The sequence below is a fragment of the Arachis ipaensis genome, chromosome B02 (assembly GCF_000816755.2).
Source record: "Arachis ipaensis cultivar K30076 chromosome B02, Araip1.1, whole genome shotgun sequence".
Taxonomy (NCBI): domain Eukaryota; kingdom Viridiplantae; phylum Streptophyta; class Magnoliopsida; order Fabales; family Fabaceae; genus Arachis; species Arachis ipaensis.
The window spans coordinates 61828061-61834856 of NC_029786.2; the positions used below are offsets into that span (position 1 = coordinate 61828061).

The 6796-nt window shown below is 34.2% G+C and overlaps 1 protein-coding gene and 1 long non-coding RNA gene across 2 annotated transcripts in view; one reads left to right on the forward strand and one right to left on the reverse strand.

Moving 5' to 3' along the window:
* Positions 1-2894, reverse strand: part of LOC107625346 — a 5159-nt gene extending 2265 nt beyond the window's left edge. The window contains exon 1 of the long non-coding RNA XR_001617215.2: positions 2383-2894. This is a non-coding gene — a long non-coding RNA (uncharacterized LOC107625346). The remainder of the gene's footprint in view (positions 1-2382) is intronic.
* Positions 1-6796, forward strand: part of LOC107625345 (cytochrome P450 CYP82D47) — a 20437-nt gene that overhangs the window by 3889 nt on the left and 9752 nt on the right. The window lies entirely within an intron of this gene.

The following is a 6796-nucleotide window of genomic DNA, read 5'->3' on the forward strand; positions in this document are numbered from 1 at the left end:
ATTCAATTTTTTTAAATTATAATCACATCCCAAAATGATAATAATCACAAAATAAATCTAAAAATAAGAAATTAAAGAAATCTAAATCATAAAAGTTTCATTATAAGATAGATATGTTTAATCTTTAGTCTAAACAACACAAATCCAAATAGAGTGAAATTTTTCCAATTACATGTACTACCTCAAAAAGTACATAACACATCAAAATATTACATTTACATAACTAATTAAGGTCATTGTAAGACCCATCCCATTTGATATTTGTATGGAACATATTTTCTTCATCACATCATGTTTTCCTGCACGTAAAAGAAATAAACATGTTAAATATCTTGCAAAAATGGTTTTGATGATGCAATACATATGCAGCAAAAGAAGGGAAACATTCATCCACAGTAACACTCAAGAATTATTCACAACCATCATTCACTTCAAACAGCAGATATTGCAAGAATGCAGCAGTAGTGATAATGATAATCAAGTAGAAGGTTAATCAAGTTACTTATAAAAATAGATAGAAGAAAATGACATAAGCATTATTGTTTAATACATTAAAAAGGTGAAACATAAAGTAAGTGAACATGTCAAAAAGGAGACCCAAAAATGGGGTTTGAACTTAAAATTCAAAATACGCATCTTCCATTTAATTATTTTGAATGGGTCTTGGTATTTCTTTCACTTTGTAATAGTCTTGGAAAATTCTTGAGTATCTATTCAAGGTGTAGTCAAAACAGCTTGTCGCAACCTTCGTTGATAATTAGTTTATATCAAACAATAATTAGTTTATATTATATACTAACTATAATTACAATAATATAACATTATTATTTCTGAACTGAGATTTCAACTTTATGGCAAAGTCATTGCTTCAAGGTACAAATTAAGTAGCAGCAGCCAACACAAGAATAAGGCAGCAATAATACTATGCAGCAGCATCATATAAACCAGTTTAGCATAAAAGTAAATCAATGAAATAGCAACATAGGATTAATAACAAGAGAGAAAAAATAAAATAGAAAAAAAGCTTGAATTGTAAGTAAAATACACAAACAAAAAAAAATTAATAAATAAATAAATAGAAAGAAAAGGAAAAAAGTTGTGGCTGCTAAATCCTAATAAGAATTGGTGTTTAAAGTATTCCCTGACGCTAAGTCTAACAAATTGGTGTATGAGAAATAGTTATAGCTATATAATGCAGCAGCACAAGACACAAGTACACAACTGCATCAAACTTTACAAGTTCAATTAATATTTAATATTTAACTTTCTCATTCATGAGATTATAAGTTCAACAGGTAAAAATATCATTGAATGCTACAATACAAAGAAAATTTTACAGCATGTATGAACAAGCAATCACAGAAAATTTCCTCACCAAGTTTGCAGCACGGCAATTCAATTACTGATTCAATATCTATTTATAATGCAAGAAAGAGAAAACATCAACTTAGTTCCCATCTACAAATAAGAAGCATCACATTGCCTCAGGTAATACTTTGCTCAAATTGTAACTCAATGTTAAAGAAATGTAGAAAAGGCTACATAGATAACCAACAGCACTTAGTATTATGATTATGAATCTTCTGGTGATAAATTTTCTTTCAAAGCTTCAAATTCACAAATAACACTAACTGGACTCTCTTCTTAAGAGTAAAATACACTTACAAGCACATTCAATCGGATAAACACATAATCACAAAACTAGAAAGAGAATCTAGATTTGAATAAATTGATGCAGTTAATTTCTGTTTTGCATCATTGGATTCTAAACAAGCACAGCGATATTTTACTATATATATTTTACTATATACAAAATAGGTGAAACCATAGGATCAATCCACTTTATAGGATCAGTTTTGTTGTTCAAAGAAACAGAAACTAAAGTGAGATATGTTGTCCCGTTAGAGTATTTCATGAAACTGTATCTAAGGAGCAGAACCATAAACAACATGAACAATGATGCTATCACAATCCTGCCATACCACTTCTTCATTTTTTTTAATGATCCTATGAACAATGAAGTTGTTGAAGTGAAATATTCTATGCTTTAACAGTATGCTAGAACTAGAAACCAATAAGAAATGAAATCAATTGGTGAAAAATACAAAATACAAAATATAACACAGTCTAAAAGCCAGCATGACTTTTTTTTTATTATTTCTAAAAAGGCAACACAATTTTTTTATAATGTATAAATTTTGTTTTCATTTCACCAAAAGTTGTAAATAGGTTCTAGGTAGCATTTTTCTCATCATTGATTAAAACTGCTTAACCTTAATGTACAGCAAAAATAAGATCTTCATTCTTTTCATACAGCAAATACCAAAGGAAGGTACAACCAATCCAAAATAATATGATGAAGGAACAGGAATCGCATTATACCTGTAACTTTTAATGTCGTTCTGCAGCACTTTGATTGTCTCAATGACAATCAACCCATCAAAGAGTTACTTATCTTCAAGATCTCTATCCCATTCACGATAGCGTTCCCGCTTCCTCCTCGCGCCAGCGACGCTCCCACCTGAATCTTTAGTCCTTCCTGAGACATCAACGTCGCATTCACAACAAAATCTCTGTAATAAGGAGCGCGACACCTACTCTTCTTCCTCGCGGTAACAGGAAGCTCACGGTGAGACGCGACAGAGGAGCTCGGCGACGCTAGGGTTTCTGCTTTCATCGATCTTGGGGGCTGTGACGAAGCAGGGGATGGGAGGAAGGTGAACGACAATGGTAGGGGCTGGGAGGAAGGGAAACGACGTACGATGGAGGGGGTTGGGAGGAGGTCGAAGGAAAATGGTGAGAATGGGGCTGTAACGCGAAGTGATTGGGGTTTTTTTTGTTCTAAGTTAGGAGGGAATGGGGATTTTGCTGGGAGGGAGGGGGAAACGACTGCGTTTGGGGAGGGATAATTAAAAAATAAAAAAATGAATTTAACTTAAAAAAAACCGTGACCATAGACCGTCTTAGACCACCCCTAATAACCGTGACCATAGATACTCTATGGTCACTCTTTTTTAAAAAACTGTGACCATAGGTTCTTTTAGGTCACCACCCAAAACCGTGACCATAGATACCTTTAGGTTACTTTCCAAAACCCTGACCATAGAACCTTTTAGGTCACCCTTTCCAAAAACTGTGACCATAGACCTTTTTAGGCCAGCTCCCAAAACTGTGACCATAGATCCCTTTAGGTCACCCCCAAAACCGTGACCATAGACCCTTTTAGGTCATCGTTTTTTGAAAAACTGTGACTATAGACCCTTTTTGGTCACTGTAAAAAACCGTGACCATAGATCCGTTTAGGTTACTCCCAAAACCGTGACCATAGATCCTTTTAGGCCACCACCCAAAACCGTGACCATAGACCATTTTAGGTCACCCCCTAAAACCATGACCATAGACCCTTTTAGGTCACCATTTTTTGAAAAATCGTGATCATAGACCCTTTTTGGTCACTGTAAAAAATTGTGACCATAGACCTCTTTAGGTCACCCCCAAAACCGTGACCATAGACCCTTTTAAGCCACCTTTTCTAAAAAACTGTGACCATAGGTACTCTATGGTTACCCTTTTTGTAAAAACCGTGACCATAGAGGGTCTATGGTTACGGTTTTTTACCATGACAAAAAAACCATGGCCATAGACCCAAAATGTTGTAGTGTTTATCTATATAACACATCTTTTAATTTTATTAAAATTATTAAAAATAAACCCTATAAATAATGAATTGAAAAAAAAATCTCATATCCTAAAATCAAATCAAAGCCTTTTCTCAACCCCACTACTAGGATAATTTAAAAAAATGAATTAAAAAAAAAAAAACGTGATCATAGACCACTTTAGGCCACCTCTAATAACTATGACCATAGACCCTTTTAGATCACCCTTTCGAAAAATCGTGACCATAAACTTTTTTGGTCACTGTAAAAAATCGTGACCATAGACCCCTTTAGGTCACTCCTAAAATCGTGACCATAGACCCTTTTAGGCCACCCACCAAAACCGTGACCATAAACTACTTTAGGTCACCCCCAAAACCGTGGCCAAAGACCACTTTAGGTCACCCTTTTTTGAAAAATCGTGACCATAGACCCTTTTTTGTCACCGTAAAAAATCGTGGCCATAGACCCCTTTAGGTCACCCCTAAAACCGTGACCATAGACTCTTTTAGGCCATCCCCCAAAACCGTAACCATAGACCACTTTAGGTCACCCCCCAAAACTGTGACCAGAGGTACCCTATGGTCACCCTTTTTGTAAAAACCGTGACCATAGACCCTTTTTGGTCACTGTAAAAAACCGTGACCATAGACCCCTTTAGGTCACCCCTAAAATCGTGACCATAGATCCTTTTAGGCCACCTTTTTTTAGAAAACCGTGATCATAGCTTTTTTTTTGTCACGGTAAAAAACCGTGATCATAGAGGGTCTATGTCACGGTTTTTAACCGTGACAAAAAAAACCGTGGCCATAGACCCAAAATGTTGTAGTGCCATCTGAACTCCTAAGTTCGATCTCTCCTACTAATTTTTTTCTGCCGCTGCGATCTTCTTCTACAATTTTTCTCGAGCGCCCTCAAAATTCATCGCACCTCGCATGTCGCCACGTCCTACCCCAACTCTTCTCTTGGCGGCACTGTGCCCCTCCCTCTCCAATCCTGATCGCTGCGATGCCGCATCTTTTCATGCAACACCAAGTCCCGCAACGCCACACCCTCCCTTTCGGAACCCTCTCAACTACGACGTGTGTGCCTTCCCAGACAGTTATATTCCTCATGTCACAACGCCTTTCTTTGCAACTTGTCGTCCAGTGATGCAGTGTCCTCCTTCTCTGAATTTCAAAATAATTTCTGAAATTAGCGTCGTGCACCAAAATTATCTCTAAAATTCCAATTGCACTAATTACGTCTCTGAAACTGACAAAAGTGCACTACGTTAGTCCTTGACCTATTTTTCATTAGCGGCGTGATGACATGACATGATAACGTGGATTGTTAATGACATGTGTCACTCCATAGTTTGGTCACGTGTAATGATATGAATGTGTTGACCAGTGACACATGGCATGCTGACGTGGACGGTTGTAATACGTGTCACAATGCTATTTGACCATGTGTCAATTTGTGCCACGTGTCACAACATATTTGTCCACGTGTCATCCACTATGTCATCATTGTAGATAGTTGCACCAAATTAGTCCTTCTCTTTGCATTAAGTGACTCATTTTAATCCCTACAATTGAATGTTGTGCACCAAACTAGTCCTTTTACCAATTTTTTTCATTTTTTAAATTTAAAATTCTCAACATCTTTGGATGCACTAATTTCAATCCTATTTTTTTCACATATCGTTTAAATACAAAGGCTTTTACATAAATTTTTAAGATTTTAGTTTTAATTATATAATTTTTCTATAATAATTTAACATTGATAATTTTTGTATATATAAGTATGTTATTATAAAAAAAAAAGAATTATATGATTGATTAGACATATTTTTTCATTCAAAAACACATTTTTTTTTGTTCTTATGGAATATACATTTTTAATTGTGTGTAAATGGGCTATAGACTAAGACACTTCAAGTACCCTCACTACCATCTCTGACTTCTTTCGTCTAGCCTAGACGAAAGAGGTTAGAGATAGTAATGAGGGTGCTTGAAATGCCTTCACGTCTATTCCAAGACGACGGTTAGGGGTACTTGCAAGAAAAAAAATATTTTATAAAAGCACTTGTATTTAAACGTGTGAAAAATAGAATTAAAATTAATACATTTAAAGATATTGAGAATTTTGATCAATTTATAAGAAAAAGAAGAAAAAATTAGTAAAGGGACTAGTTTGGTGCACAACATTCGATTTTAGAGACTAAAATGAGTCACTTAATACAAGTGAGCGACTAATTTAGTACATCTACAATAATGACATAGCGGACGACACGTGGATGAATACAGTTACAACACGTGACACAAATTAACATGTGTTCAAATAGTATTGTGACACGTTGCACAACTGTCCACGTCAGCATTGTGACACTTTATCACACAATTACACATGGTCAAACCATAGTGACGCATGTCATTACTAGTTCACGTTATCAAGCCATATCATCACGCCGTTAATGAAAAATGAGTCAGAGACTAACATGGTGACGTAATTAATGCAATTGAAATTTCAGGAACGATTTTTGTGAATAAACGCCAATTTCAGAACCATTTTGGGTTTAACTCTCTCCGAACCCCTTTTCCTCCTCTTAAGTTTTGGATGTTTCTTTTTACTAATTTTAAAAGTTTCTTTCTTATAAGTTTCGTATGTGTTATGTGTTTTTGGAAGCTTTTTTTGTTATGTGTTTCGGAATTTTTTTTCTTATGTTTTGGATGTTTCTTTTTTTTTAGATTTTAGATGATTTTTTTAATAGTTTTAGATGTTTTATTTTTTATTTTTTGATTTTTTTCAATAATTTTAAATGTCTCATTCTATTAGATTTTGAATTTTTTTAAAACGATTTTGGATATCTCTCTTTTGTTAGATTTTGGATGTTTCTATATCCGAAAGCAATACGTTCTTCTTTACTATAATTGAAAGAGTTTTGGATAAACTTTTATAATAATTTTGGTTGTTTATTTTTGTTCCATTTAAAATATTTTTTTTATTTTTTTTACTATGAGTAAAAGTAAAAATAAAATTAATGTAACTCTTGAGTTAAAGTACTTTTTTTTCATTAACAAACTCTTTTTTTTACTAATTACTGCAATTAACTGCATCCCTAATTAATTACTTAACAAATTTTTTATTTTTAT